The sequence below is a fragment of the Ranitomeya variabilis genome, chromosome 8 (assembly GCF_051348905.1).
Source record: "Ranitomeya variabilis isolate aRanVar5 chromosome 8, aRanVar5.hap1, whole genome shotgun sequence".
NCBI classification, from domain to species: domain Eukaryota; kingdom Metazoa; phylum Chordata; class Amphibia; order Anura; family Dendrobatidae; genus Ranitomeya; species Ranitomeya variabilis.
The window spans coordinates 27,519,371-27,546,316 of NC_135239.1; the positions used below are offsets into that span (position 1 = coordinate 27,519,371).

Genomic DNA, 26,946 nt, shown 5'->3' on the forward strand with positions numbered 1-26,946 from the left:
GTCGCCGACACTGCACTGCACAACGCAAATGTGAACATAGCCTTAGACCTTCTCCACACGTCCGTTTTTCAAGGTCCGCAGATACAGACATACGCACTCACTGTAGTCAATGGTGATGCGGACATGTTAGGTTTCTCACACGGTGTGTCCACGTGAAAAGTCTGCAGACTGTGACATGTCAGGTTTTTTTTGCGCAGCACAACAAAATGCGTCCCGCACACGTGCAAACTGATGACGTATGGATGACGTGTGTGTGTCCTCAGCGTGACACGTACCAGCGCCTGGGAGGAAGCGGGACAGTTCGCACTGTTCCCTAGTACAAGCTGGCTGCTGATGGCATCTCTCATCATTGTCTCCTGCTCTCAGCACGACCAGGTGACAATGATGGGGGTTGTATTCAGCAGCAGCTGGGTAATTCCTGAGTTAAAGAAATAACAAAAAATATGTCATTCTTTATTTTACACAGGAGGTACACAGCCGCTATACAGCACTCTTTTTCCCAGGCGCCGCCACTTGTCACACGAACACACAGACAGCACACGGACAGCACACGTATACACGCATGTCACACCCCCACATATGGATATCATCACATGGACACAGATCTCACCAGGACTCGTTTTTCCTGTACAGGAATCACCAGGACGTGTGAAGGAGGCCGAAGGTTGTGGAATATTTCAACCTTTACCTATTTTTTCCTAGTCTAGGTTAAACTGGAACCTTGTAAAAGCCCCCAGGTACCATGTCAAATACTGGGGTCTTCTTGTAGTAGAGGGGAATGTAAACCGGGTGCGACATGACTTAAGTGCATCCACTTCTTGATAACACTGCAGCCCCTGTGGAGACCCCATCACAATTGTGTAGCATGGACCACCAGTGCCCGAAGCAAATTAAAGGGGTTTTCTCAAATTTGGAAGTTATTCCCCATTCATAGAAAAGGGACTATCTTCCCAACCAGTGGGACCCCCACCGATTCTGAGAATCCCCACGAATGTGAAGAGTACCAGGTGAATGGAGCAGTAGTCGATGATGCGCACCTCCGCTCCATTCATTCTCAGAGATAACTGACAGCAGCGTTCAGCTGGTCTTCAGCACTCCCATAAGAATGAATGGGGCATGATCATGGGGTTTTTCAGAACCACGATTCTATGGATTGGCGGGGGTCACAGCAGTCGGACCCCAAGCAATTGGGAAGTTATAACTTCCAAATTTGAAACTACCCCTTTAAGCATTTAAGACTGTCTTGAACCACTTATCTCCCAAAAACATGTATTGTATTTTATCATTATAATTTACATTCAAACATGAAATTTAGTTAGCAAAAATATGTCCCATCCCCTGATGACACCGTTGGCGCAGTAAAACATGTTGGGGGAACGCTGGTGCTAAAATTTGTTGTCCTATTCTGCCAATATGTGTTAGCATCCCGGGTGCTATACACTTTATAAATATAAATCAGCAGGAATACTGCATAAAAGAACTGGAGACTTTTGAGACAGATTAGGCACAAAACATGTTATACCCTTTGTATATACTTTATTTTAATAGAAATAAAAGTTACATTTTATGGTCTTCTAGTGAGGGTTTATTTGGGGTTCTCCCCGATTTGGAAATTTTCAACTTGAAATTTTAAATATTTGAAAGATCTAAATCGTTATATTTATTTTACTTGTTATATATTTTATTATTTTTTTTTATACAACTGTGTTATTACCCTAGCCCCATATCTAACCCTATCACCAATTTTAGGGTTTGAAAAAGTATGGACAAATATTACATTTATTAGTGGATTTGGTGGACATTGCACTTTATATAGGGGTCTGTTGTGGACATCATACTGTGTATATTGGGGGGCTGTGGTGACAATCTTACTTTGTGAGGGGCTGTGGGGCATCATACTTTGTGTAAGGTGTGTGGGGCAATCATACCATGTGGGGTCATCATACTTTGTGGGGGCATAATACTGTATGGGGTCATGAAAGGGGTATCGTAGTGAGTGAGACCACTTAAGGGCTTCAGTAGGGGCAAAATAAGGCCCGAAATATGCCAATGCAAGTCTATGAGTGCGAGAAAAACTCGCACACCACCCAGACCATTAGTGTGACTTGCGAGAAATACGCACCGGTGTCCTATAGAAAAGCAGGCAATTCAGTGCGGTGTACAGTAAAATCACACTGACAGGTTAAAAATAGATAAAATAAATGTCTACACATAGTATAGGTAGATATATATATATATGTCAGTGACACATATATACAGTTAGGTCCATATATATTTGGACAGAGACAACATTTTTCTAATTTTGGTTATAGACATTACCACAATGAATTTTAAACAAAACAATTCAGATGCAGTTGAAGTTCAGACTTTCAGCTTTCATTTGAGGGTATCCACATTAAAATTGGATGAAGGGTTTAGGAGTTTCAGCTCCTTAACATGTGCCACCCTGTTTTTAAAGGGACCAAAAGTAATTGGACAATTGACTCCAAGGCTATTTCATGGACAGTTGTGGGCAATCCCTTCGTTATGTCATTCTCAATTAAGCAGATAAAAGGCCTGGAGTTGATGTGAGGTGTGGTGCTTGCATTTGGAATGTTTTGCTGTGAAGTAAACATGCGGTAAAGGAGCTCTCCGTGCAGGTGACACAAGCCATCCTTAAGCTCTGAAAACAGAAAAAAACCATCCGAGAAATTGCTACAATATTAGGAGTGGCAAAATCTACAGTTTGGTCCATCGTAAGAAAGAAAGAAAGCACTGGTGAACTCATCAATGCAAAAAGACCTGGGCGCCCACGGAAGACAACAGTGGTGGATGATCGCAGAATAATCTCCATGGTGAAGAGAAACCCCTTTACAACAGCCAACCAAGTGACCAACACTCTCCAGGAGGTCGGCGTATCAATATCCAAATCTACCATAAAGAGAAGACTGCATGAAAGTAACTACAGAGGGTTCACTGCACGGTGCAGCCACTCATAAGCATCAAGAATAAAAAGGCTAGACTGGACTTTGCTAAAAAAACATCTAAAAAAGCCAGCACAGTTCTGGAAGAACATTCTTTGGACAGATGAAACCAAGATCATCCTCTACCAGAATGATGGAAAGAGAAAAGTATGGCGAAGGCGTGGTACAGCTCATGATCCAAAGCATACCGCATCATCTGTAAAACACGGCGGAGGCAGTGTGATGGCTTGGGCATGCATGGCTGCCAGTGGCACTGGGTCACTAGTGTTTATGGATGATGTGACACAGGACAGAAGCAGCCGAATGAATTCTGAGGTCTTCAGAGCCATACTGTGTGCTCAGATCCAGCCAAATGCAGCCAAAGTGATTGGTTGTCGTTTCATACCACAGAAGGACAATGACCCAAAACATAAAGCCAAAGCAACTCAGGAGTTTATTAAAGCAAAGAAGTGGAATATTCTTGAATGGCCAAGTCAGTCACCTGATCTCAACCCAATTGAGCAGCATTTCACTTGTTAAAGACTAAACTTCAGACAGAAAGGCCCACAAACAAACAGCAACTGAAAACCACCGTAGTGAAGGCCTGGCAGAGCATCAAAAAGAGGAAACACAGCGTCTGGTGATGTCCATGAGTTCAAGACTTCAGGCAGTCATTGCCAACAAAGGGTTTTCAACCAAGCACTAAAAATAAACATTTTATTTAAAATTATTGAATCTGTCCAATTACTTTTGGTCCCTTTAAAAACTGGGTGGCACATGTTAAGGAGCTAAAACTCCTAAACTCTTCATCCAATTTTAATGTGGATACCCTCAAATGAAAGCTGAAAGTCTGAACTTAAACTGCATCTGAATTGTGTTGCGTAAAATTCATTGTGGTAATGTCTATAATCAAAATGAGAAAAATGTCTCTGTCCAAATATATATGGACCTAACTGTATATATATATTTATTTTTCATACAGCGCTGGATAGCATAAAAGCCAGTAATTCAATTGCTGGCTTTTGCTAAGGCCTCTTTCAAACTTCAGTCTTTTGGCGTCAGTCTGAAACCGCCATTTTTGTCAAATAGCGGATCCGCCATTTTTGGGGGGCGGATCCGCTATTTTCCCAAAGACATACATTAGCGACGGATTGTGGCGGATGGTCGTCCGATTTGGCGGACGTTGTCTAGACATTGACGGACATTGTAACGTTTTTTGTCTGCGCCTAAATGGCGGTTCCCGACGGATCCGTCGCGTCCGCCATTTCCTAGAATGGGTGCCTATGGGCGACGGATCCGTCGTGATCCATCATTTGGCGGATCCGTCGCCCCAATCCGCTTTTTCAATTGAGCATGCTCCAAAAAGTAGATACTTTTCCCAGACAACCCCAAAACTATATAAACAGGACAGGTGGGCTTCATTCCTCAATGTGCCATCAAGCAGAGAAGAAGCAGAGAGAGAACACAGTGCCAGCCATCAAGACAGACCCTGCCAGCAGCCAGCAACACAGACCGATTAGCCTCAAAAATGAAATCCGCACATATCTTCACAATATTCGCCAGCAACCCTTCCATCTTTGCCACTTTCTCTACAACCTTTCAAAGATGTGGTGTAAATACACTGTATATATAGTTTCCCAGTAGTTTCCAGTAGCCAATCACATTGAGATCCTCCTTTTTCAAAAAACGGATCCGTCAAAAAACAGTTACAATGGATGTAAAAACGGTAGCAACGGTCCTAACGGATCCGTTTTTTTACGTATCAGTGTAACTGATCCGTCAAAAAAACGGATCCATTAGAACCGTTTTCTAAACAATTTTGACAGATCCGTCGATCCGTCACGATGTCGGAGCGGACTGACGCCAAACAACTGAAGTGTGAAAGAAGCCTAAATCATTATCGAACCCGACAGGATAGGAGACATGGTTTACATGCAGTAAACCATTTCATATCCGTTATATTTTTACATATTCCTCACTAATAATGTTAGAAGTGTTTGTGTGTAAAATTTGGGAGCTATAGGTGTTAAATTAAAGGGTTAATTCACGGAAAAAAACTTGTGGGCTCCTGCGCAATTTTCCATGTGCCCCAAAGCAAAAGCTCTAATGGGCCCCAATTAATGCAAGTCTTTAATAACATTGGTCTTCTTATATAGGCCAAAGGGACTTTGTGGCCCCCTAAGCTCTAGGGCCCGGGTGCGACTGCAACCCCTGTATCTACTGTAGTTATGCCAATGATTATGTTACTGCAAGTAGAAGATTTGCATTCATGCCGTCACGTGCTAACTAGACGGGCACGGTCTCGCTCAGTACTTATGAAATCAGCAAAGTAGTCAGAATGTGGCCGGAGGTGTGAAAATCGCATATTACGGTCACATGATGGCCGCTCCAAACGCCGGCACCGGAGAATCCTCACAGTGTGCGCTATCAGGATTCAGAGTTACAGAGACTTTAACCTCAACTTCTTTAATGATCAGTACGGTGATATTATCAATACTGTGCATGCTCGTAATATTTGGTTATGGTTTGTTGGTATTTGTCTGTATTATTGCAATATTATTATTTTGATACTATAATTATTTAATCTTATATAGCAATAGTATTGGCATTATTAGAAATAGAACTCTAGTGCCACCTATTGGAAGTAGCAATCCTAACAGTCAATGTCGACCCTTTAACGAGCCTTGTTACATGACTTAGGATAACAGCCAAACCAGATCTCCACTTTGCACTGACGAGGGTCAGTACCCCGAAACACAGTGTCTGCAAATTTAGATTCTGGTTTGGCTCCTATCCTAAGTCATGTGACAAGGCTCGTTAAAGGGTCGACATTGACTGTTAGGATTGCTACTAGGTGGCACTAGAGTTCTAGTCCTCTTCCTCTCTGAAGAGACAATTTGCAGAATTTTGGCATGAACCCTTTGATTAATTTGCCCCATTGTTTTTGACCCCTGGCAGCAACATTTTCCTTTATCCTTATCCTACAAGTTTTATTAGGTGGCTTCATCTTTTCTAGCATATCTCATGTGATGTGTATTTATAGCTAATATTTGCCATGGAAAACTATATAGTCTGGCCATATAAAATCCGCCTTTCTGCACCCCGTCTGTGACATGGAGTCGTCCTATAGGAATATAATCACATACTGGAGATTTGCTGCAGTGATTTTTGCTATTGCAGAATCCCTTCCATACATCTGACTGGGTTGTTTCTGCAGCAGGTGCATGGATTTTTTAAATGTATCTGGCGGGTGTGAATATACAGTTGTGTCCATATAAGGATATTACATGGAAAGCTGTAGGGGTAATGTATCTGTCCTGCTCACAGAGCCCCAACAGCCGCCTATAGAGCGCACCCCATTGGGTAGTGATATCGCTGCGCCACCTGCTGGCAGTAAAAAGACCAGGAATGCACAGGAAGTTCTTAGCAGGTGCTCCACTCCGCAACAGAGACGCCTGGTGGCTGCTCAGCAGAATGCACTTACAGTCCATGACAATTATATCATGCGATGCGGCGAAAGGGTCATGGAAACTGCAGAGATTTATCTTTTATTTATATCCAAGCTAAACATTCACAAAATTCCATTGCACAGCTGCATCTATATTTCCTCCACTGCACAAAAGAGGCAAGAAAGGGAAGGCTAATGTACAACAATCATTACATTCTCTCAGAGGCGTAACTAGGGTTTTGGTTCAGGGGGGCGAAACCTCTGAGTGGGCCCCTAACCAGTAACCTTGATTACAACTGGGTGACGCACCATTATAGTGGAGGAGAACCTCAGCAGATGACCGCGTTGTTACTGAAAATAATCTCTATACAAAGACCAACATAGTTATTACCGCCATATGGTCAGTGGTAGATACCAGCCCTACAGAACAGATAAGAGATCACAGCACAGTTACAGATGGTGACTTACAGCTGACGTTCTTTCTGATGGAATTGTTCACTTTTCCTGTCTTTTCCATCTGGCCCAGACCGACATGACAACTTCTTCCAGCCGGGACTCAGCTGCAAAGAATATAACAGAGACACGTTTCACTTCTCATGTTTCCAGCCCCATCACCATCTATTCCCAACCTACACAAACTCCTCATCCTACTGATACCCCAATACTGAGCCGCTGCTGCCGTATGTGTCCCTATTACTGCACCTGATACCCAAATACTGAGCCGCTGCTGCCGTATGTGTCCCTATTACTGCCCCTGATACCCCAATACTGAGCCGCTGCTGCAGTATGTGTCTCTATTACTGCACCTGATACCCCAATACTGAGCCTCTGCTGCTGTATGTGTCCTACTGCACCTGATACCCCAATACTGAGCCGCTGCTGCCATATGTGTCCCTATTACTGCACCTGATACCCCAATACTGAGCCGCTGCTGCCGTATGTGTCCCTATTACCTGCACCTGATACCCCAATACTGAGCCGCTGCTGCCGTATGTGTCCCTATTACTGCCCGATACCCCAATACTGAGCCGCTGCTGCAGTATGTGTCTCTATTACTGCACCTGATACCCCAATACTGAGCCGCTGCTGCCGTATGTGTCCTACTGCACCTGATACCCCAATACTGAGCCGCTGCTGCCGTATGTGTCCCTATTACTGCCCCTGATACCCCAATACTGAGCCTCTGCTGCCGTATGTGTCCCTATTACTGCCCCTGATACCCCAATACTGAGCCGCTGCTGCCGTATGTGTCCCTATTACTGCCCCTGATACCCCAATACTGAGCCGCTGCTGCCGTATGTGTCCCTATTACTGCCCCTGATACCCCAATACTGAGCCTCTGCTGCCGTATGTGTCCCTATTACTGCACCTGATACCCCAATACTGAGCCGCTGCTGCCGTATGTGACCCTATTACTGCCCGATACCCCAATACTGAGCCTCTGCTGCCGTATGTGTCTCTATTACTGCTCCTGATACCCCAATACTGAGCCGCTGCTGCCGTATGTGTCCTACTGCACCTGATACCCCAATACTGAGCCACTGCTGCCATATGTGTCCCTATTACTGCCCGATACCTAGATACTGAGCCACTGCTGCCGTATGTGTCCCTATTACTGCACCTGATACCCCAATACTGAGCCGCTGCTGTCGTATGTGTCCCTATTACTGCCCCTGATACCCCAATACTGAGCCGCTGCTGCCGTATGTGTCCTACTGCACCTGATACCCCAATACTGAGCCGCTGATGCCATATGTGTCCCTATTACTGCCCCTGATACCTCAATACTGAGCCGCTGCTGCCGTATGTGTCCCTATTACTGCCCCTGATACCCCAGTACTGAGCCACTGCTGCCGTATGTGACCCTATTACTGCACCTGATACCCCAATACTGAGCCGCTGCTGTCGTATGTGACCCTATTACTGCACCTGATACCCCAATACTGAGCCACTGCTGCCGTATGTGTCCCTATTACTGCCCCTGATACCCCAATACTGAGCCGCTGCTGCCATATGTGTCCCTATTACTGCACCTGATACCCCAATACTGAGCCGCTGCTGCCGTATGTGTCCCTATTACTGCCCCTAATACCCCAATACTGAGCCGCTGCTGCCGTATGTGACCCTATTACTGCACCTGATACCCCAATACTGAGCCGCTGCTGCCGTATGTGTCCCTATTACTGCCCCTAATACCCCAATACTGAGCTGCTGCTGCCGTATGTGACCCTATTACTGCACCTGATACCCCAATACTGAGCCGCTGCTGCCGTATGTGTCCCTATTACTGCCCCTGCTGTGTGCCTCTAGCTGGTAAAACAAACCTCTATAATATAGTATTGCCGGGTGCAAGTGTCCTAGAAACAGTGCCCACATTTTGCCCCCTAGAAAGTAGTAATGCCCTCTGTGTGCCCCTTTGACAGTCACAGTAACCTGAGTTCCCCTATAACAATAAGTGCCCACTTTACATTTAATAATGTCCCGAGTCTCCCCCTGTACAGCTCCTCTCTACACAGTATGATGCTCTCTTATACACAGTAAAATGCCCCCTCACTATGTAGTAGTAACCCCCACACAGTGTACTGACCCCTTAGTAATAATAATAATAATAATAATCTTTATTTATATAGCGCCAACATATTCCGCAGCGCTTTACAGTTTAACAGTTTCAAACACAACAGTCATAGGTAACAACGTTATTAATACAATAATAAAGCACAATAAGCCGCCCCTGCTTGTGAGAGCTTACAATCTACAATGAGGTGGGGGAGATACAAAGTACAGGCGTGTATTTACAATGATGTATTTACAATGATGGTCCAGCTATCTTCAGGGGGTGGGGGGTGGATGGAGATAGTGAATGGGCTACACACACACACACACCATAAAATGACTTTGATTAGGGAATGTGATAGGCCGCTCTGAACAAATGTGTTTTGAGCGAGCGCCTAAAACTATGCAAATTGTGGATGGTCCTAATATCTTGGGGTAGAGCATTCCAGAGGATTGGCGCAGCACGGGAGAAGTCTTGGAGTCGGGAGTGGGAGGTACGGATTAGTGCAGAGGTTGGTCGAAAGTCATTTGCAGAGCGCAGCGGTCGGTTAGGCCGATAGACAGAAATGAGGGAGGAGATGTATGGGGGTGCCGCACTGTGGAGAGCTTTGTGGGTGAGAGCAAGTACTTTGAATTGTATCCTGTAATGAATGGGCAGCCAGTGTAACGACTGGCGAAGAACGACGTCCGCTTAGTAGACCTCAAACTGTTTGATCGCTCCAACACTATACAAAAACCCTATATTATCTCCAACACTGTATGATGGCCCCCTCATTGTAATCCCCACACTGTATGATGGCCCCCTATATAGCCTCCATATATAACCACACAAAGCAAAAACAAAGAGCAAAAAAAGTCCTAAAATTAAATATAATATTCAAAAAACATACACAACACAAATAAAAGTAGTAATGGTCAGTTGAGAACAAAAGTGAAATAGTGGGGTTTCACAGGTGTAAAAACACTGAGTCTACCAGAACTCTCAGTGGAAGGGGGAGCAGAGAGTAGCAGCAAATCAGATAACATGCAAGTACAGCTCGAAAATGGGTGTTCCCATCATAGTATACGTATAGCCTCCATATAGTATAATGCACCAGATAGTCCTCCATATAGTATAATGCACTCCTCATATGCCTCTATAGTATAATGCACTTCCCATAGGCAGACTTTATAAAGTATAATGCACTCCCCATAGGAAGACTCTATATAGTATAATGCACCCCCAATAGGCAGACATTATATAGTATAATGAACCCCCATAGGCACACTCTATATAGTATAATGCACTCCACATAGGAAGACTCTATATAGTATAATGCACTCCACATAGGAAGACTCTATATAGTATAATGCACTCCACACAGGAAGACTCTATATAGTATAATGCACTCCACATAGGAAGACTCTATATAGTATAATGCACTCCACATAGGAAGACTCTATATAGTATAATGCACTCCTCATAGGCCTCTATAGTATAATACACCCGCATAGGCAGACTCTATATAGTATAATGCACTCCCCATAGGCCTCAATATAGTATAATGCACCTTCCAATAGGCAGACTCCATATTGTATAATGCACCCCATAACAAATAAATACAATACTTACCACTCCTCCTCATTCTCCTGCTGCTCCGAGCACCCACACATCTCAGGACAGCGGGTGCCAAGTAATGACGTCATCGTGCCCGCTGTCAGCGTCTGTGACATCATATGGTGACGGTGACGTCAGAAAGATCGAATTTCCCTGCTCTGCTGCAGAATGTAACTGTATTGGCACGCTGTGCACGTCAATACAGTTGCAGTAGCTTAGCTTCGGGTGGGCCCCTCAGAGAGCGGGGCCTGGGGAAACCGCCCCTTCTGCCCCCCGGTAGCTACGTTACTGCATTCTATCCAGTGGCAGACACAGACAGGCGAGGGCCACTGTGTAAAAACAATATAGGGGCCCTTTGCTCATTATAAAGCACAATCCCACCTGCTTTGGAGGTGGACGTGGCCCCTTACCTCCTGCAGGTTGCCCCAATCACACGTCCGCCCCTGATTCTGTTGTAGATTGTGGGCTCTCTCTCTCCTTCTGTAATCTGTCACCTTTATGCTTGTAATAGTTTTGCTTTGATAATCTTTATGGTTCCAAATTACTAAATGATGATGCTACACCCATAATAATCACCATTATAAAATAATTCAATACCGGCCGGAATGTGCATTTCACACGTCTTCCTAGAAGGTGGGCTCACTTCAATGCTCTTAGCTGCTGTCGGGTATTTATGCTCTTACGTTATATGTCTGATAGTGCCGAAGTCTGGATAGATGCCTGTCATACACGGGCTGCAATCGTACCTGGGCCCTGGAGCCTAGGGGGCCCAAAAGGCCCCTATGACAATTATAATATTAAAGGCCTGCAATATTTGGGGTCCCTGTTGGAACTTTGGATTGCAGCCCACAAGCTTCAGGTTACGCTATTGCTGGCATGTGCACACCTGTCTTCTAGCTCAGTTTAGATTGTCCCCCATTCATTGTTATTGAGGGGCTTCTTGTGACTTTATGTGCTACAATTCTTGCACTTTGCAGGGCTCTTGAGAATTTATTGGACGCCACAATATTCGATGGCTTCCCTGCTACATACCAGGGTTACAGTGCAATCCATGAGCCCTGATGTTTGTGGGTCCTTTATTACGATTTTTCCATTGGAGCCCAGGAGCTTCGCACTCTACAATGGATGGATTATTATTATTATTTGTTGGCTCCAGTGCAGACAGTGGACGCGCAGCATTAATTTACATAAAGAGACATAAAGAATATTACTTTACAGACTTCTCATATGAGCCCAGACACAACCTCCAGATTATCGAGGTGCCCCCGCGGACGGGTGCAGGTGGCAAGTTCACACCTCCTCCCGGCCAACACATCTCCGGAGGATTCTGCTTGTTTCATCATGACAAGACGAGGAGCAAATGGCATCTGAACCCCGAGTCCTGGGAATAAACTGAACCCAAAGCAAGAGAGGAAACAAAGTAACGGAAGATTAGTATCTGCAAAATGACAAACAGCAGAGCCCTCATTATAAAGTCCTGTGATTCCTGGCAAGTGACCATTTACTGGCCCATCTGCTGGAACAATACCTGCCCGATGCACTGTGTAAAAGAAGCAAATAAGGGCCACCACTGCGGCACCGAGAATTGTATAGGGTATGGTATCGATCAGTTTCCCCTGCAATACAGAGTGTTTTATAGGGTGATGATTACAAAGAGAATTGTTGGAAATAGATTCGCAGGACTGGGGCCAGCTGCCATGTCGGTAATCTGTGGTCGCTGGACGAGAGCCCCAAGAACTGACTCCTACTTGGCGACATCCGCAGTTCTTCTTTTGACTAACTGGCCTGGCATGACAGAGTGGAGGACATTATACCATAATGGGGGACATTATATCAGGATGGAGGACATTATACCAGGATGGGGATATTATGCCAGGATGGAGATATTATACCAGGATGGGGACATTATGCCAGAGTGGAGGACATTATACCATAATGGGGGACATTATATCAGGATGGAGGACATTATACCAGGATGGGGACATTATACCAGGATGAGGGACATTATACCAGGATGGGGACATTATGCCAGGATGGGAAACATTATACCATTACGGGGACTTTATACCAGAATGGGTTAGATTATACCAGAATGGAGGACATTATACCATAATGGGGGACATTATATCAGGATGGAGGACATTATACCAGGATGGGGACATTATACCAGGATGAGGGACATTATACCAGGATGGGGACATTATGCCATGATGGGAAACATTATACCATTACGGGGACTTTATACCAGAATGGGTTAGATTATACCAGAATGGAGGACATTATACCATAATGGGGGACATTATATCAGGATGGAGGACATTATACCAGGATAGGGACATTATACCAGGATGAGGGACATTATACCAGGATGGGGACATTATGCCAGGATGGGAAACATTATACCATTACGGGGACTTTATACCAGAATGGGTTAGATTATACCAGAGTGGAGGACATTATACCATAATGGGGGACATTATATCAGGATGGAGGACATTATGCCAGGATGGGAAACATTATACTATTACGGGGACTTTATACCAAGATGGGGACAATATACCAGGATGGGGAGATTATACCAGAATGGAGGACATTATACCAGAATGGGGGACATTATACCAGGAATTAGCCCATGATGGAGGATAAACATGTATGTTTTTATAGGATCTAGAATGCTACAAGGGCCCATACATCTGATGAACATGTAGGTGGGGGCCCAGGACCAAATTTTGCAATGAGGCCCAACGGACTCTAGTTACACCACTGTCTGTGGCTTAGGAAAGATACATCATAACCGTACTCTACAAAATGCTTTCTGCTGCATGAGCAATACATTGTACCTTGTAGGGTAAGCTAATAATGATTCAATAGAAGTTTTAATATAACTTTCATTTATTCATTCAAATCCTTGCTTATTTGGGGCTTAGGAGTCCAGTGGGCGGTCCTCATCAGTGATTGACGGTGATCTCTTTATGTACACTTACACAGGAAAGCCTCGCTTTCATTGACTAGGACCGCCCACTTGACTCCTAAGCCCAGGATGAGCAGGGATGTCTATGAATCAATGCAAGTTATATTGCATCTTTTCCAATAAACCCATATATCAATCTGCTGTGCTCCTCCTGATCTATAGCATGCTGCCAGACAGCATGGGACAGGTTCACTGTACGGTAATCCCTGTCCATATGCCTGGATATATAGATGTTGGAGGGAGTGTGTATAGCACCTTTGTAGCTCCTCATACTGGTGTTTGAGATTTCTTTGTGTCGCTGTTGGATATTATTTTTGGCACGCTGTCTGACGGTTATTAGACATGACTGGTCTGACGTCGGATGATGGGAGTCTGACCTGCGTCTGCTGTTATCCTGAGATCCGTATCCCTGGTAAGACAGCGGACGCTCATTATGGGATCACACCTCGTACTCGTTACTCTTGTATAATATTAACAGCAGGTGATGGCTTGATACCTGGGGGTGCGGATGAGGTTCACATGGCACAATTAACATAAATTCAGCAAAGACAATTACTTGAGTATCATGAGAATATACTAATTGTTTAATTAATACATTATTGAGGACCAGTATGGTCTCCGATAGCCTAATTTAAATATGTAATAACAAAGGATGAAAAATCTTAAAGTGATAAATATAGGAGTTTGTATGTTCTCCCCGTGTTTGCGTGGGTTTCCTCCGGGCACTCCGGTTTCCTCCCACATTCCAAAGACATACTGATAGGGAATTTAGATTGTGAGCCCCAACGGGGACAGTGATGATAATGTGTGCAAAACTGTAAAGCACTGCGGAATATGTTAGCGCTATATAAAAATAAAGATTATTATTAAAGATTATTATATAGAGATAATAAAGTATGATGCCAACAAAAGTGCCCCCCAAACACAGTATGATACCCCCCAGTGAATTCCTCCATAGTACACTCCACACACATGGTATGGTGACCCTACTGTACTCCCCCCAGCAAAGTATGGTTAGCCAAACAAAGTATGATGGCCCAACTGTGATGCCCACGCAGGCCTCCATGCAGTATAATAATCTCCTCCTTCTTGACCTGTCCTCTGCTTTTGACACAATCGATCACTGCCTACTGCTACAGATTCTTCCTTCCCTTGGCATCAAAGGCCTTGCCCTGTCCTGGATTGCCTCATACCTTTCCGAACGCACATTTAGCGTTTCCCACTCCCACACTACCTCCTCATCCCGCCCTCTCTCTGTTGGAGTCCCTCAAGGCTCTGTCCTATGGCCCCTACTTTTTTCCATCTATACCCTTGGCCTAGGGCAACTCATAAAGTCCCATAGCTTCCAGTACCACCTGTATGCAGATGACACTCAGATCTACCTCTCTGGCCCAGATGTCACCTCTCTGCTGTCCAGAATTCCAGAGTGTCTATCAGCCATATCCTCCTTCTTCACCTCTCGCTTCCTAAAACTCAATGTAGACAAAACCGAACTCATCATCTTTCCTCCATCTCGCGTATCCCCCCTACCCGATCTATCTATTATGGTAAACGGCATCACGTTCTCTCCCGCACCTGAAATCCGCTGCCTCGGGGTAACTCTTGACTCTGCCATGTCCTTCAAACTGCACGTTCAAACTCTTGCCACCTCCTGCCGCCTCCAACTCAAAAATATTGACAGAATCCGTCCCTTCCTCACCCCACAATCTACTAAGACTCTTGTGCATGCCCTCATCATCTCCCGCCTCGATTACTGCAACACCCTCCTCTGTGGCCTCCCCGCTAACTCTCTTGCACCATTCCAGTCTGTCCTCAACTCTGCTGCCCGGCTAATCCACCTCTCTCCTCGTTACTCCCCTGCTTCTCCCCTTTGCAAATCCCTTCACTGGCTCCCAATTCCCCAACGAATCCAGTTCAAACTACTAACACTGATCTACAAAGCCATCCACAACCTGTCCCCTCCCTATATCTCTGAACTAATCTCCCAATATCTTCCCTCACGTAATCTTCAATCCTCCCAAGACCTCCTACTCTCCTCCACACTTATTCGGTCCTCACACAACCGCCTCCAAGATTTCTCCCGAATATCCCCCATCCTCTGGAATTCCATGCCTCAACACGTCCGACTATCCACCACCCTCGGATCCTTCAGTCGGAACCTGAAAACCCATCTCTTCAAGAAAGCCTACAGCCTACAATAACCATTCTGCCGCCTCGCCATCGCCAGAGCAGCCGCCTCACCACCGCCAGAGCTGCTGCACCTCCGACCTTCTGTCTCTTCCCCACTATCCCATAGAATGTAAGTCCGCAAGGACAGGGTCCTCTCCCCTCTGTACCAGTCTATCACTGTAAACTTGATTACTGTAAACGATATTTATAACCCTGTATGTAACCCCTTTCTCATGTACAGCACCATGGAATTAATGGTGCTATATAAATAAATAATAATAATAATAGACCCCGCATAGTCCTCCATACAGTGTAATGGGCTCCACAGTCCTCCATACAGTATAATGGGCTCACATAGTCCTCCATACAGTATAATAGTCCCCATATAGTCATTCATAGGGTATAATAGGGCCCGACATAGCCCTCAATACGAATGATCACACATAGCCCTCCATGCAGTATAATTGCCCCAAATAGTCCTCCATATAGTATAATGGCCCCACATTGTCCTTCATACTGTATAATGGGCCTGCATAGTCTTCCATACAGTATAATTAACTCCACATAGTCCTCCTTACAGTATAATGGGCCCCGCATATCCCTCAATAAAGTATAATGGGCCCCACATAGCTCTTCATACAGTATAATGGCCACACATAGTCCTCCATACAGAATAATGTGCCTCACATAGTCCTCTATACAGTATAATGGGCCCCACATAGTCCTTCATACAGTATAACGGACCACACATAATCCTCCATACAGTATAATGGCCTCACATAGTCCTCCGTACAGTATAATGGGCCCCACATAGCCCTCCATACAGTGAAATAGGCCCACATAGTCCTCCATACAGTATAATGGGCCCCACATAGTCTTGCATGCAGAGTCCTCTATACAGTATAATGGCTCCACATAGTCCTTCATACAGTATAATGGGCCAGGGCCGGACTGGCCATAGGGCAGTTCTGGCAAATGCCAGAAGGGCCGATGGCAGTAGTGGGCCGCTCGAGTGTGCCGCTGTCGGCACACTCCCCACGCTGTCGCGGCACACTCCCGGCCCCGCATTCAACTATACCGGCGTCATAGACGCCGGTACAGTTGAATGCAATGATGGAGGAGAGAGCGTCTGCTGATGCCCCCTCTCCCATTATTCCCCGCTCTGCCTGCCGCTGACACTGCGGGTGCGCGATGACGTCATATCATCGCGCACCTGCTGTGTGACCGGGCGGGCAGACTGCAGCTGCTGAGACCGGAGCCAGGAGCAGCGCGGGACACGAGGAGAGAGGTGAGTAGTGTGTTTGTTTTTTTTTAATCAATGAGTGATGACTGGATTGTGGAGCTATTGGGGGGGGCTGCCTGCCTGCCTGCATTACTTTCTATGGGGGCTGTCTGCCTGCACTACTTTCTATGGGGGCTGCCTGCCTGCATTACATTCTATGGGGGCTTCCTGCCTGCATTACATTCTATGGGGGCTGCCTGCCTGCATTACATTCTATGGGGGCTGCCTGCCTGCATTACATTCTATGGGGGCTGCCTGCCTGCATTACATTCTATGGGGGCTGCCTGTCTGCATTACATTCTATGGGGGCTGCCTGCCTGCATTACATTCTATGGGGGCTGCCTGCCTGCATTACATTCTATGGGGGCTGCCTGCCTGCATTACATTCTATGGGGGGCTGCCTGCCTGCATTACATTCTATGGGGGCTGCCTGCCTGCATTACATTCTATGGGGGCTGCCTGCCTGCATTACATTCTATGGGGGCTGCCTGCCTGCATTACATTCTATGGGGGCTGCCTGCCTGCATTATATTCTATGGGGGCTGCCTGCCTGCATTATATTCTATGGGGGCTGCCTGCATTACATTCTATGGGGGGCTGCCTGCCTGCATTACATTCTATGGGGGCTGCCTGCCTGCATTACATTCTATGGGGGCTGCCTGCCTGCATTACATTCTATGGGGGCTGCCTGCCTGCATTACATTCTATGGGGGCTGCCTGCCTGCATTACATTCTATGGGGGCTGCCTGCCTTACATTCTATGGGGGCTGCCTGCCTGCATTACATTCTATGGGGGCTGCCTGCCTGCATTACATTCTATGGGGGCTGCCTGCCTGCATTACATTCTATGGGGGCTGCCTGCCTTACATTCTATGGGGGCTGCCTGCCTTACATTCTATGGGGGCTGCCTGCCTGCATTACATTCTATGGGGGCTGCATGCCTGCATTACATTCTATGGGGGCTGCCTGCCTTACATTCTATGGGGGCTGCCTGCCTTACATTCTATGGGGGCTGCCTGCCTGCATTACATTCTATGGGGGCTGCCTGCCTGCATTACATTCTATGGGGGCTGCCTGCCTGCATTACATTCTATGGGGGCTGCCTGCCTGCATTACATTCTATGGGGGCTGCCTGCCTGCATTACATTCTATGGGGGCTGGCTGCATTCCATTACATGGGCCTGTGCTGCATTATATTCTATGGGGCTGTGCTGCATTACATTCTATGGGGCTGTGCTGCATTACATTCTATGGGGGCTGCCTGCATTACATTCTATGGTGGCTGGCTGCATTACATTCTATGGGGGCTGGCTGCATTCCATTCCATGGGCCTGTGCTGCATTATATTCTATGGGGCTGGCTGCATTCCATTCCATGGGCCTGTGCTGCATTATATTCTATGGGGCTGGCTGCATTCCATTCTATGGGCCTGTGCTGCATTATATTCTATGGGGCTGGCTGCATTACATTGTATGGTGGCTGTGCTGCATTATATTGTATGGTGGCTGTGCTGCATTATATTGTATGGGGCTGTGCTGCATTATATTCTATGGGGCTGTGCTGCATTATATTCTATGGGGCTGTGCTGCATTATATTCTATGGGGCTGTGCTGTATTACATTCTATGGGGCTGTGCTGCATTTAATTCTATGGGGCTGGCTGCATTACATTCTGTGGGGGCTGTGCTGCATTACATTCTATGGGGACTGTGCTGCATTAAATTCTATGGGGCTGTTCTGTATTACATTCTATGGGGCTGGCTGCATTACATTCTATGGGGGCTGTGCTGCATTACATTCTATGGGGGCTGTGCTGTATTACATTCTATGGGGGCTGTGCTGTATTATAGTCTATGGGGGCTGTGCTGTATTACATTCTATGGGGACTGAGCTGTAATGCTGGATACAGCTGTAATTATATGTTATATAGTCGTGTTACACTCCCCTCACTTCTTGTAGCCTACAAGTGTACAAAGATATTATACAGTCACCATGCGACAAGTGGGCCTGTGTGACTTCAAATGCCAGGGCTGAATTTTAGTCCCAGTCCGGCCCTGTAATGGGCCCTGCATTACAAAAATAAAGAAATATTCATCTCTCCTGATTCCCTACTGCTCTGGTCTTGGCAGCGAGCGCTAAGAAGCTCTTCACTTGTTGGCACAGAGGGCATGAAATAGAGACATCATTGCGCCTGTTGCGCTGAGACATCAAACTCAGAGGAAGAATGGTGGGGAGAGCGGACGACTTTCCTCTTCCATCACTGCTTTCAATAGTATCGGCATCCACTATGTGTACTACAGAACCAGGCAGATTTGGACCCCTGGACAGCAGAGTGGCTGCTGACTTACGACTTGAAAGATTGTATCAGCCATGATGAGCACCTCCCAGTATACAATGCATCAGATCCATGACTGCAGCTTCGGAAGGTCCAGGTGAGGTTGGCCCTGGCATTCTGGCAGAATTAATTTGGCATCATTATGAAGATTCCCAAGAAGTTCTGGGGAATAAACACAGTGAGATCAGATAAGATTATTTGCAGTGACAAGTCGATCACAAGTGATTTGAGAATTCAGCCTCCTGGAAAGACAATGGAGACATTCTGCTCCTTGCAACCTTGAATAGCATGCTCTCTTTTGTTGATCTTTTCAGTTCCTGAAATATTTCAGTGCTGACAATGGCAGCGGAGTCAAACAATGGAGGCATTCATCCGAGCTAATGCCAAGCAAATCTACATGGGATCAGTGCTGAGCCGGGGCCAGACACCACATTTCATCCCTAAGCTACTTCTATAGTTAGAATCAATGGAAACGGTGTAACTACAATGGGTACAGGGGTTGTAGTTGTCCCCGGACCGTTGAGCCTATAAGAGCCCAAAAGGTCCCTTTGGCCTATATGAGAAGACTGATTCTATTAAAGACCGGTGATAGTTGGCGCTTTGATGGAGATTTTGCTTTGGGGCTTGTAGTTACACCAATGAATGGACACAAATATAGCCTCTTGTATATAATGGCAGCTCAGATAGGGGTAGTATCACTATGCCTAAATAATAATAATAATAAATAAATAATAATGCCTAGAGCTATGGGAGGGCATGATATTATGACCAGGGTTAGGGGTCAAGGGGCAAAGGTTGCAATGGCATCTGGAGCCTGAAGGGGGCCTCATACGATGAGACTAAGGGTGCAGTCAGATGGCTGTATAAATCGGGGCCAGATCATATCACAGTGCACGGACTGGCCGGCGGCTCTCCTCACCCGAGCGAGAGAGCCAGGGGCATCACAATAATAGGGGCAGGGATTGCATTCATACCTGGGCCCTGGAACCTAGGGGGCCACTTTTCAACCTATATGAAAAAAAGACTTGCAAAAATCGGGGCGCCATTGGCGCTTTTGCATTGGGGCGCATGAGCTTCATGTTACGCCAAATATACAGTATTTTTATGCAGCTGTCAGGCTCGAGTCGGGAGAGCCGCCGGCCAGTCTGAGCATTGTGATCCGATCTCGGTCCGATTTATACGGCCATCTGACTGCGCCCTATAAGTGATGTCTCATAATTTGGGGCCCTATTGGCTACCAGTCATTGCTCGGATCCTTGGTAAGCCGGGTGACAATCCCTGTTGGCAGCCATTCCGGTTATCACCCAGTTTTCCAAGGAACAGATATGATCTTTAGTAACCTCGCAGAAGATGCGACTCCATGACTTATTTTTATCGTTATATCCTGACCCACAGACAATGAAAGCTAAGAGGGAAATAATCTGCAACTAATGATATAAAACAGGTTTTTCAGCTTTCCCAGAGACGCTCGCAAGAACAAGCCACGACAGGTTGAGGATCTTCTCTAGAAAAGTCACAATATCGTAATATCTGTATGATGCAATGGAGGAAATAATGTGAGAATTCTCCTGCGGAGCGAGGCACGTACTGGAGGCCGCAGCAGCAAAGTGCCAAGTCATGCTGTCTGTGCAGGCCGAGAGCCATCAGGAAGGAGAGGATAGTGGGGGGCACTTCCCTGAGGAAGGACGGAGAAGCTCTGCAGACACCATGACACTGCACAAGAGCTGACACTCACACTAAGACAGAATGCAGCATATGTTCTGTCAATGAACTAGTAATGGAAATTCTCGGGTTTGTATGATTTTGAGGTCTGTCAGTGGTGTTTTCATGTTCCCCATTCTGTTACTGGGAACAGAATCAATGAGAGTTGTGGAAACCATGAGCAATGCTGTATAAAGTGTCGTAAAGTTCTGACTCATCAAGGTTCCTTAAAGGGCCAGTAACCATACATTGCTGGGGGTTGTAAGAGGAACGGCTGATGTCAGTCACACGTATGGATGTAAATATGCCTGGAAGCTCTTAGCACTTGAGATTTGTGATATATATTGGGGGGATCGCGGGGGATCTACACTTCCTATTCATCTAATTAAAGAACATTACAGTCAGTCTCTCCTCAAAATGAAATGGTTGATAATAGAGGGCAAACAATTTTCCATCTTCTCCATTCCGTCAGTCCGTGAAAATCAGACTGCACCCAGATGGCATCGGAGTGCAGTCCGATTGTTTCCACAAAATCATTGACTTGCAAGGCTGAATGTGATCCGAATATCCGATCAATCTCAGGCTTGCTGCAATTTTTTCCGGTTTCACACATTCTGATATTTCCAGTACTGGAATAACTGGTACCAGAGATATTTGTGTACTTGTGTGTAATACTTGTGGCACCCGTGTGCTGCCCGTTTACCGCATCAGTACCACACTCACCAGTGCCAGGGAAGAAGACGTACAGTTAGCGCTGTTCCCCGGCACTGGATGCTGAAGACGGCTCTCATCATTCTCAGCTGCTCTGCTGGTGATCAGCGCTAGCGGAGGAGAATGATTAGCGTTCCCCCATTTTTGACAACCAGCCAAGCTAAAGCAGACAGCTGGGGGCTGGTATTCTCAGGCTGGTAAGGGACCATGAGTATTGAACCCCTCAACCTATAAATAGCAGCCCACAGACATCTCAGAAATTCTGGTGCTTTGCCCGGCTCTTCCCACTTGCCCTCTAGCAGTGGCAAGTGGGGTTTATGTTTGTGGGGTTGATGTCAGCTTTGTATTGTCTGGTGACATCAAGCCCACGGCTTAGAAATGGAGAAGCATCTATAAGACACCTCTCCATTACTATTCCTATAATTATATGGTAAAGACAGAGCCAGAATAAAAAAAAATAAAACAAAACACAGTTTTCCATTTTTATTTTAAAATAACAGACACAGTTATACTCACCTAACGCCCATTCCACTGAAACCCTTGTCTCCTGCAATAAAGCAAAAATAAAAAAAATAATATCTCTCACCTATGCGTTGTTCTGTCCCACGCCGTAATCCATGTCTGGGGATAATTAGTTTTCAACCTGGACGATGCAAAAATGCTGGTTGAGAACCACTGGTGACTGAGCTGCTGCGAGTGCATCATCAGTGGCCAGCGGTGACATCATCGAGGCTACTGCCGGTCACTGAGGCTGCGTTCCCAGGAGGGCTGAACTGCGGTGACGTCAGTAACGTGGGAAAAAGTCACTGAGTTCACCGCAGTTCAGCTCAGTGAGTTCACCGCAGATCAATTCTCACGGCGTGGGGACCCCTCTAATCTTGATAACCAGCCTTGCTGAAGCTGACAGCTGAGAGTTGCAGCCTGCAGCTGTCAGTTTTTGCTGGCTGGTTATAGAAAATACAGGGGAACCCACGCCGGATTTTTTTTACTATTTATAGCGCAGGAGGCGGATGATGAATACTCCCATCAGCCGCTCCTGCTCTCACTGTTATTAGTGGCAGCAGGTGTAGGCTGATGGGAGTAATAGTCTGCTCTCATTATCACTTGAATACAACTCTCATCATTCTCCACTGCTCGCGCCGGCAGAACAAGGGAGAAAGATGAGAGCCGTCTTCTGCACCCGGCGCCAGGGAGCAGCGCTAAGGCTTCGTTCACATTTCCGTCGGTAAGCAGCCGTCGCTAAGCATCGGCGCGACGTACCGACAACCGTTGTGAAAATTCGGCATGTATGATGCTTTTATGGTGATTAAATCCTTACATTGCTTCTAGAATATCATTCTGAAGTTTTAGGAAATCCATTATTTAATTGTCATGCTAATGAGCTGCAAGTGCAGCAGGGCGGGCACTGCACTCACAGCTCTCCTGCACTCTCTCTTTTCCTCACCTGCCAGCTGCCTCCAGTTTTTGATTGACAGGTCACTCTTGTGTCAGAGACCGGCCTCCCCTGCACTTGCAGGTCATTAGCATAACATTTAAACACTGGATTTCTCTAAAATGAAGTTCTACCAGCAAAGTAACTAATTAATCAGCATTAAATTGTAATTACACACATAGCGCTAGTTAGGGGTATAATATCCGGATGTCGGGCCCCTTTTAATCATATTGATATCTAGTACATGAGGCCCTATAGGTCCTTCCCCACATCCTATATGGGCACTGCATGACATTCTATGGACACTCTCGGAATGATATTACCTGGGCATTTCATGATACAATGTGAGCGCGGTGGGAACGAGTCATTCAGCATTGCAGTCAATATTTATCTGCCTGTTTGGGCTCTTACAGCTGCAGGGCCAAATGGCAGCAGCCGTCAGTGTCAACGAGCAATGCATAGGGAGCAAATATAGAGGGATCCAAATATAATGTTATCTGTCTGGCAATATCTTGTTAGGTCTCATCATGAATGTGGGGAAAATGGGGAGGGGGATTCAAAGATGGTCACTAGAGTAATACATGGGATGTTCAGTACCCTAGGCGACCAGGGATGTTATCATTATCCCCTTTCAGTTCCCTAGACCACCAGGGATGTTAGCTTTATCCCCTTCAGTACCCTAGACCACCAGGGATGTTAGCATTATCCCCATCAGTACCCTAGACCACCAGGGATGTTAGCATTATCCCCTTCAGTACCCTAGACCACCAGGGATGTTAGCATTATCCCCATCAGTACCCTAGACCACCAGGGATGTTAGCATTATCCCCATCAGTACCCTAGACCACCAGGGATGTTAGCATTATCCCCTTCAGTACCCTAGACCACCAGGGATGTTAGCATTATCCCCTTCAGTACCCTAGACCACCAGGGATGTTAGCATTATCCCCATCAGTACCCTAGACCACCAGGGATGTTAGCATTATCCCCATCAGTCCCCTAGACCACCAGGGATGTTATCATTATCCCCTTTCAGTTCCCTAGACCACCAGGGATGTTAGCTTTATCCCCTTCAGTACCCTAGACCACCAGGGATGTTAGCATTATCCCCATCAGTACCCTAGACCACCAGGGATGTTAGCATTATCCCCATCAGTACTCTAGACCACCAGGGATGTTAGCATTATCCCCTTCAGTACCCTAGACCACCAGGGATGTTAGCATTATCCCCATCAGTACCCTAGACCACCAGGGATGTTAGCATTATCCCCTTCAGTACCCTAGACCACCAGGGATGTTAGCATTATCCCCATCAGTACCCTAGACCACCAGGGATGTTAGCATTATCTCCTTCAGTACCCTAGACCACCAGGGATGTTAGCATTATCCCCATCAGTAAACTAGACCACCAGGGATGTTAGCATTATCTCCTTCAGTACCCTAGACCACCAGGGATGTTAGCATTATCCCCTTCAGTACCCTAGACCACCAGGGATGTTAGCATTATCCCCATCAGTACCCTAGACCACCAGGGATGTTAGCATTATCTCCTTCAGTACCCTAGACCACCAGGGATGTTAGCATTATCCCCTTCAGTACCCTAGACCACCAGGGATGTTAGCATTATCCCCATCAGTACCCTAGACCACCAGGGATGTTAGCATTATCTCCTTCAGTACCCTAGACCACCAGGGATGTTAGCATTATCCCCATCAGTACCCTAGACCACCAGGGATGTTAGCATTATCCCCTTCAGTACCCTAGGCCACCAGGGATGTTAGCATTATCCCCATCAGTACCCTAGACCACCAGGGATGTTAGCATTATCCCCATCAGTACCCTAGACCACCAGGGATGTTAGCATTATCTCCTTCAGTACCCTAGACCACCAGGGATGTTAGCATTATCCCCATCAGTACCCTAGACCACCAGGGATGTTAGCATTATCCCCTTCAGTACCCTAGGCCACCAGGGATGTTAGCATTATCCCCATCAGTACCCTAGACCACCAGGCATGTTAGCATTATCCCCATCAGTACCCTAGACCACCAGGGATGTTAGCATTATCCCCTTCAGTACCCTAGACCACCAGGGATGTTAGCATTATCCCCTTCAGTACCCTAGATCACAAGGGATGTTAGCATTATCTCCTTTCGGTACCCTAGACCACCAGGGATGTTAGCATTATCTCCTTTCGGTACCCTAGACCACCAGGGATGTTAGCATTATCCCCATCAGTACCCTAGACCACCAGGGATGTTAGCATTGTCCCCTTCAGTCCCCTGACCACCAGGGATGTTAGCATTATCCCCTTCGGTACCCTAGACCACCAGGGATATTAGCATTATCCCCATCAGTACCCTAGACCACCAGGGATGTTAGCATTGTCTTCTTCAGTACCCTAGACCACCAGGGATGTTAGCATTATCCCCTTCGGTACCCTAGACCACCAGGGATGTTAGCATTATCCCCATCAGTACCCTAGACCACCAGGGATGTTAGCATTATCCCCATCAGTACCCTAGACCACCAGGGATGTTAGCATTATCCCCATCAGTACCCTAGACCACCAGGGATGTTAGCATTATCCCCATCAGTACCCTAGACCACCAGGGATGTTAGCATTGTCTTCTTCAGTACCCTAGACCACCAGGGATGTTAGCATTATCCCCTTCGGTACCCTAGACCACCAGGGATGTTAGCATTATCCCCATCAGTACCCTAGACCACCAGGGATGTTAGCATTATCCCCATCAGTACCCTAGACCACCAGGGATGTTAGCATTATCCCCATCAGTACCCTAGACCACCAGGGATGTTAGCATTATCCCCATCAGTACCCTAGACCACCAGGGATGTTAGCATTATCCCCATCAGTACCCTAGACCACCAGGGATGTTAGCATTGTCCCCTTCAGTCCCCTAGACCACCAGGGATGTTAGCTTTATTCCCTTCAGTACAACAGACCAGCAGGGATATTAGAAATTAACCCATTTATTATCCTAGACCACCAGGGATGTTAGCATTAACTCTTTTACTACTGTAGACCACCAGGGAGGTTAGAATTACCCCCTTAATGGGATGTTTCTATTAATAATAACAATCTTAATTTATATAACGCCGGCATATTAGGCCGTAATTAACACTTCATAGGAAACATGTACAAACAAAACCAGACATTACAGTGTAGCCCTGATAATACTCACACAAGGCGTGGGGACACAAGAGCTAACGATCTATGGGGATTAAAGCCTCTTAGCCAAAAATCACCGGGATGTGAGCGTTAGGCGAGGTCTAATGATGGCGATGAGGACACCGGCCCCAGAGGAAGCTCAGGATTGATGGCGCAGGCGGATTTGCCCCATAGACTTTAATGTAAGGCACATGCAACCTCTGCCTGTACAAAGGGGGGAGATGGGGGTCCACACACTGTTCTTCCACAGGGGGCTTGGGTTGTTGCTGTCCATCTTGGGGGGAGATATTATACAGCTGGAAAAAAAAGGTGAGATGCTCTGCAACAAGAAGACAAGGGTGAAATAATCTGCAGAAGAAAAAGACTAAGTAGGTTGCAGATGGAAGATGAGATGGTCTGCAACAAGAAGACAAGGGTGAAATAATCTGCAGAGGAGAGTAAATAGGCTGCAGATGGAAAAAGGTGAGATGCTCTGCAAAAAAAAAGATGAGGTGCTCTGTAAAAAAAGATGAGATGCTCTGTAAAAGACAAAAAAAAAGGCAAGAGCTTAGCAAGAAAAAGAGAAGGGTGGAATACACTGCAGCAGGGAGAAGAGAAGGATGCCATGTTCTGC

At 46.3% G+C, this 26,946-nt stretch overlaps 1 long non-coding RNA gene across 1 annotated transcript; it reads right to left on the minus strand.

The window, feature by feature from the left end:
• Window positions 1-11,757: 11,757 nt before the first annotated feature.
• On the minus strand, window positions 11,758-21,168 carry LOC143788685 (uncharacterized). The gene is made up of 3 exons (XR_013218709.1): window positions 21,032-21,168; window positions 19,310-19,458; window positions 11,758-11,932 (listed from the first exon to the last, which is right to left on the minus strand). It is a non-coding gene; the product is annotated as an uncharacterized LOC143788685 (long non-coding RNA).
• Between the last annotated feature and the right edge of the window lie 5,778 nt (window positions 21,169-26,946).